This window comes from Ammodytes marinus (assembly GCF_949987685.1).
Source record: "Ammodytes marinus genome assembly, chromosome: 12".
NCBI lineage: Eukaryota > Metazoa > Chordata > Actinopteri > Uranoscopiformes > Ammodytidae > Ammodytes > Ammodytes marinus.
Genome location: NC_137216.1, coordinates 12262018 through 12268017, shown reverse-complemented (window position 1 = coordinate 12268017; position 6000 = coordinate 12262018).

Below are 6000 nucleotides of genomic sequence, written 5' to 3'. Positions count from 1 at the left end.
GGTGATTTGGGAAAATCAATTATGTAAATATCAATTATATTGGCATGTTGTATGTGGATACATACTATACACTATTCAATATATTGTAGGCCTATAATTCAAATAAAAGGTTTCTGTTGTCATCCGTCTTCATGAGGAGGAGTTGTTTGTCAAAACAACAACAAAGCATTAAGCTCCTGTTTCAATGAGATGGTATGGTCAATTATCTTTGTTTGTCCTCTACACTGATGATAAGGAGGAGAGTGCATTTTCATTCAGATACTAACAACACATAAATCCAGTCCAATTATCAGGACAAAGACTGGCCCCTGCTGGGCCCGCAGGGACTAATGTTTGTAAATTCAAACGCTCCTCATTTAATGGGCATGTCTGGTCAACCTTGATACAAGAGGGAAGCAGGTACGCTGAAAATAAAAGGTCTGCTTTTATGGACACAGGATGTGATTTTTAATTCTGCTTGCAAAACGAGCTGTGGACAGTGCTAGCAATACTATTTAGGTGATGACACATGAAATGTTTTAACTTATAGATGTCATGAAACTTTGCCTGTTTTATGTTAAAACATAAACGTCATACAATTTAGTTTGTATTAAACATTTTCAGAAACTTTTGAATAAATATACTAATTTGCCAATATCTAACTAATTATATGCAAATGTGCATCTCTTTAAAAAAACAAAAATCGAAATGTTGGATAAAGCCAGAGTTTAAATCTTTTTGTTCATTTTCACGACATATTAGAGTCCAACGTAGACTATTATGTACACGAGTGTTGAAAAAAAAAACAATGTTGAGATAATGGCCGTTAAAGATGTTTGTATACTCTGAACTCTGAGCGATGAGAGCGAGCTTAGTGATAGTTCTCAGTTCCCCATGGAGGATGGAATGATCAAAGGTCCTGGAAGGTCATCATGCTATTGGTCTTTCTGCCAATAGTCCACTCAGATCAACTCTCAGGGGTCTCAGCTTTTTCATCACTGCTCATCGATTACGCTCCTCCATACTCCTCTCAGCCTGCAAGGACTTCTGGGATATCATCAGAGTGGTAAAGTAACCATATTATTTAACCTATTGGTTGGAGTAGCAGTATATGTATCCGTTGTCCTGTTGACACCTCTACGTGTACACACTGAAAGCTTGGTGGCGGCCTTTGACTTTGTCTTGTTTTAATGTGTCTCTGAGTGTGTTTTTGTACAATGTTCTGTATATCTGCACTATTTTTCACAAGATAATCCTTTTCCCAAGTGGTCAGAGTTCTTTGTGTTCAGTCAGATGAGCCTTATATGTAGTTGTTGCACATTTTTCCTATATAGAGTACGTGCCAGGGGCTGACCCCATACAACACATTTTGTGGAATATTTTGCTACTGTTTAGATTTATGAATGGCAGTAAATTCGTATGTATGCTATCACTGCCATAAGCTCACCCCTCATATTCACTTACAAACAGAGACTAAATAAAAAGGTTTTGAAGCCTGGAAAAAAAGAAGGAAGATTCATCTAACACTTAAAGCTATAGTGGGTAACTTCTGTTGCCTCCATGACGAATTCTGAGATATTACAATAACGCTGTCGGTGCATCTACATGACTTAAGCCTTTGGTGTTCGCGCATTTCATTCCTTCTGCTGCACGTCCAGGTTTTTCTGGGGGTAATTGGAATCAACAACTGAAACATTTCTTTGGTGCTTCTTGGGATTTTTCTGAGGCCCTGTGCCAGTGTCGACACCATTTTGTAAACGCTGTCTGAGAAATACAGAGAGAGTTTTGTTGAGCCTGTAGGCCTAAATACATTTGTGTCAACTCATTTGGCGATGGCGTGAATGTTACCAACATTAATTCATATGATAAGGTTATACGCACTATAGATTTAACTGTTGCTATACCACGGTACAGTGAAGCTATGATGTAGTTGCATTAGAAATACATGATGCCTGTTAATACCATGTGTACAAAGGCCCATAGTGTGAGCCAATCCGAGGCCAAAGTAGACACACCTCCATGCATTACTGTCATTTTGCTGGTTATAGATGAGTGTGGGGACTCTCATAAATAAATAAGGCGAATAATGGTTATTCTTCTCAAAATGGATGTGAAATGCTTCCACAAAAGGTTAACAGCTGTTTGTCATGGTGACTGGGACAGGAGCCCACATTACCGACAGCAGCGGGACAACCACTCAGTCCCAGTCTCGCTTTCGACGTAAACCACAATCTGTTGCCAGTGTTGAGTGCTTTGAGTGCTATAGTTAGGTTGTTTTTCTTATTATTCCATTTTCTCTTTACTCACTATGCCATGCAGATCCAACAGTCCTGTAAGTGTTCTAATAAAGTGGTCCCTAGAAATCTATAGTGTTTAAAAGATCATTCATTTTGCACATTTTGAAACTAGGCTACTCATTTGATCCTTCTTTAAATTGCGGGCCCTCCCAACACATTAAGATGAATGCAATGTTAGATGGCTTAGCTTTCTTACGAGCGCCCAGATTTCACAGTGGGCGTTTTAAAGGGGAATTGCGGGCGGAATGACAGACAGACAAACAAGAGTCGATCATTAAATCGTTAATCTTCTGGCTTTATTGGATGAAGAGTGACAGAGACATCTCGCGGCAATCAATCCTTATGTAATCTCCCCGGGCCAACCTTGTGGAGCTTCAGTCCTTACAATTTACTTTTGTGAGTCTCTCTACCCACACGTACTCACACGCAAAAATACAAACGAAAAAACAAAACAGCTGTACACACAGCACCCTTCCAAATCCCGCCGTTCACTCCCTGTATGTCAACCTTCATTCCCTTTCTGTTCAATTATTCTCTTTCTTTAACACACTTATGAGCTCTCACATTAATGAATATGTGTGCAGTTATACATTCATATCAATACGGTAAGGAAAAGCATAATAGTAAAAAGAGGGCTGACTATGTGAGCTAACTCCTTTTAGAGGTCCCCATATATTTTTATTTTGTTGCTTTGTGGATTCCCTACTGAGTTCTGCTCGCCCTCCCTGTAACCCGGCCTATATCTCCTCACACTAAAGCTTGCCTTGGCAGATCAATGGCACAGTGTGAGGTTAGATTTTTAATTGAGCTGTCCTGAAGGGTGGGAGGGTGTTTTAATGAGCCCAGGTCCTGTTTTCATCCTGACCTTTGAGGCTATGCCCTACAGGTGTTCATCCTCTCTAGCCTAAAAAGGGAATGTATGTATGCTTGTAGGGCTACCCCAGAGGTGTCCCACCTCACAGAGCTCCTCTGTAGAGCTTGACATTTTCACCTCAATCAAATATGCCCAGTAGATTTTCTTCGTAGCCATTACACAGGATCTGGTGCCTCCATCACTGGTGCTATCGTCCGCAAGGTAAACAGTTCTGTCAAAATGTGTGTGTTAAATGATGTTTACCAAGCACAGCAGCCACACTGAGCATCCACGGTTTCTGGTGCACCAAATGCAAGCTAAGCCATCTTTTAATGTCAAGTCTCACTTGTTGTCTTGTTGCTTGGTGCTACACCTAAGCATGCTATGCGTGTCGGTGTTATATAGGAACAAGAAGCCTAACAAAATGACAAAGAAGGCCTATTGGTCAGCCCAGAAAAGAGGAGGCATCATCTGATTGCGAAATAATAGCTAACAAAACCCATTTAAGGAACAACACATATGTAGTAGGGGTGGGAAAGATTTTCCGATTAATCGCGATTCTCCCTCGAACGATTCCGAATCGATTTATAAAAAAATAAATAAAAAAAATTACTTGTATTTAATAGTATAAAAGTGGCGACAAAAGGGCAGAGAGCAGCAAACCCATATGACCTGCACTGGCTTTGTGTCTGTTTACGTTTTTGTATGAGAGCTGAATTCCAAGCCATACTTTTTGCACAATGTGTTGAAATGACATAGAAAATAATAGAATAGAAATCCTATAGAAACATGATTCACAAGAGTAGAAAGAACATTAAACTGAATCGGTGTAGTTTTTACATACTCCCATATTGTGTTGAAAGCTGCATTGATTATTGCACTGGTCATAGAAAGTCATATTTGTGACAAGAAAAGCTTTTTCTCTAATACAATATTAGAGAAGGTAATTCATCTGTTGATTGTATTTAATGATCATCACAAAAGTAGGAAGTGGTTAGCAAACTCTGAGTAGCAAACTCAGATGTGTATATAAATATATTTTTGAAAATCACACATAGGTATGTACGTAAAAAAAAATTGCATCGAGATGCATTGAGAATCGATTTTGAATCGAATCGTTGACCTCGGAATCGGAATCGAATCGTGAAGTGCCAAGAGATTCCCACCCCTAATATGTAGATCAGTGGTGAAATTCAAAGGTAAAAAGCAAAGGTATAACATAACCAAAGTGATGGCATAATACCACACACACACACACCACATACTGTATATATATATAATTATTTAGATTGATATATGTATAGAGGGAGAGAGAGAGGACATAGAGAGAGAGAGTGATCGATAGATAGAGATAACCAGCCTATGAAGCTAAAGAGTTCACCAGCAGGTGTTCCTACAGTGGCACTCTCCTTGAAGCTGCTTTTAATTAGTCTGTGGCCTCTAGAGCTTTTGCCTACACAGCACACACTACTTACACAGCAGACATGGAGCAACATTAGCATTCATTTGGAATCACTGCTGCTGCACTCAGGTCACCCGCAGTAAAGGGGGGAGCAAGCACTCAAACATTTCCATACATTTGTCTTCATTATAAAACCATTTGCAACACATTTGTTCCAGTAGCCGTGTTGCTGTCTATGGTTTTGAACCCACAATGGTTGTAGGTGTGCTCAAGTGGACTGTTGCTAAACGTTTTAGAAATATATATATATTTTTTTAAATGGCTTTGTGTGATTCATATATGCTCAGCCTGTACGGGAAATGTATTATAATCTGCTAGGCATTTTTTAAGGAACATTTCCATTGCACTAAGATTTGAATCAAATCTTCAGCACAGTGTTTCATGGCAGGAATAATACCAGCAGTGTTAATCGTGCTATTAGTATTCAAACCCTAACCATAAGCCTAATGGGAGGCTTAAGTGTGCATTAAAAAAATTATTATTTTTAGATTATTTTGTTTTAGATAACTCATCAATCTGAATAGACCTACTTCTTCAGAAAAATTATCACTGAACTTTAATAGGGACAGGATCTAAGCATAAGTCATATCTGTGGCGACTTCTAAGGCCTTAAAGGTACAGTGTGTAGAATGTATTGGCATTATTCAGAACAGACCTGGTAGAAATGGAATATAATATTCACAAGTATGCTCTAATTAGTGAATAATTTTGTGGAAATAAAAGTTGTTACCTTAGAATGAGCCTTGTATATCTACATAGGAGCGGGGTGCGCCGCCATGTTGCACCACCATGTTTCTACAGTTGCACCGAATGGACAAACTAATTGGCCTTGCACATTTTTATATATTGTGGGTGTTCGCCGGAAATGCACCCGTTGGAAGACGAAGAAGAAGTGCTATAGAATAAATAACTAAAATACATCTTCTGCTCTTCTGATATTGTGAAAAGCCTTGAGGCAATGGTGGATGATGCCATCTTTAGTAAAAACTAGCTTCTTTTCCTTGAAGGCCACCGTAGCTTCTGTACAATTCTCAGAAGGAGATTGTTGCAATCTAGAATCTCACCTCTATATGCTACAAAATACTTGGATATTACACACTGTACCTTTAAGTACCATATCACAGACTGTTCCATCCCCTCACAGCCAGGCACCGGTGCAGACTTGATTTGATAGCGGTAAGCACATCAGGCACGTCATAGTTCCTGTGACTGATGTTAGCATGTCCACAAAGCCAGAGGGCTGACATTCAGGTTCACGAAAAGCCATTTAATGGACACTCGATTAGCTTTCCTCTAGTGAAAACCCATTTGCCAAAATGTGAACTTTACAGACAAGATACTGTTGATCTAATGAAAATGTTTTTTTTCTTTAAAACTGCTGTCCTCATTCATGAACCATTTTTGGATTA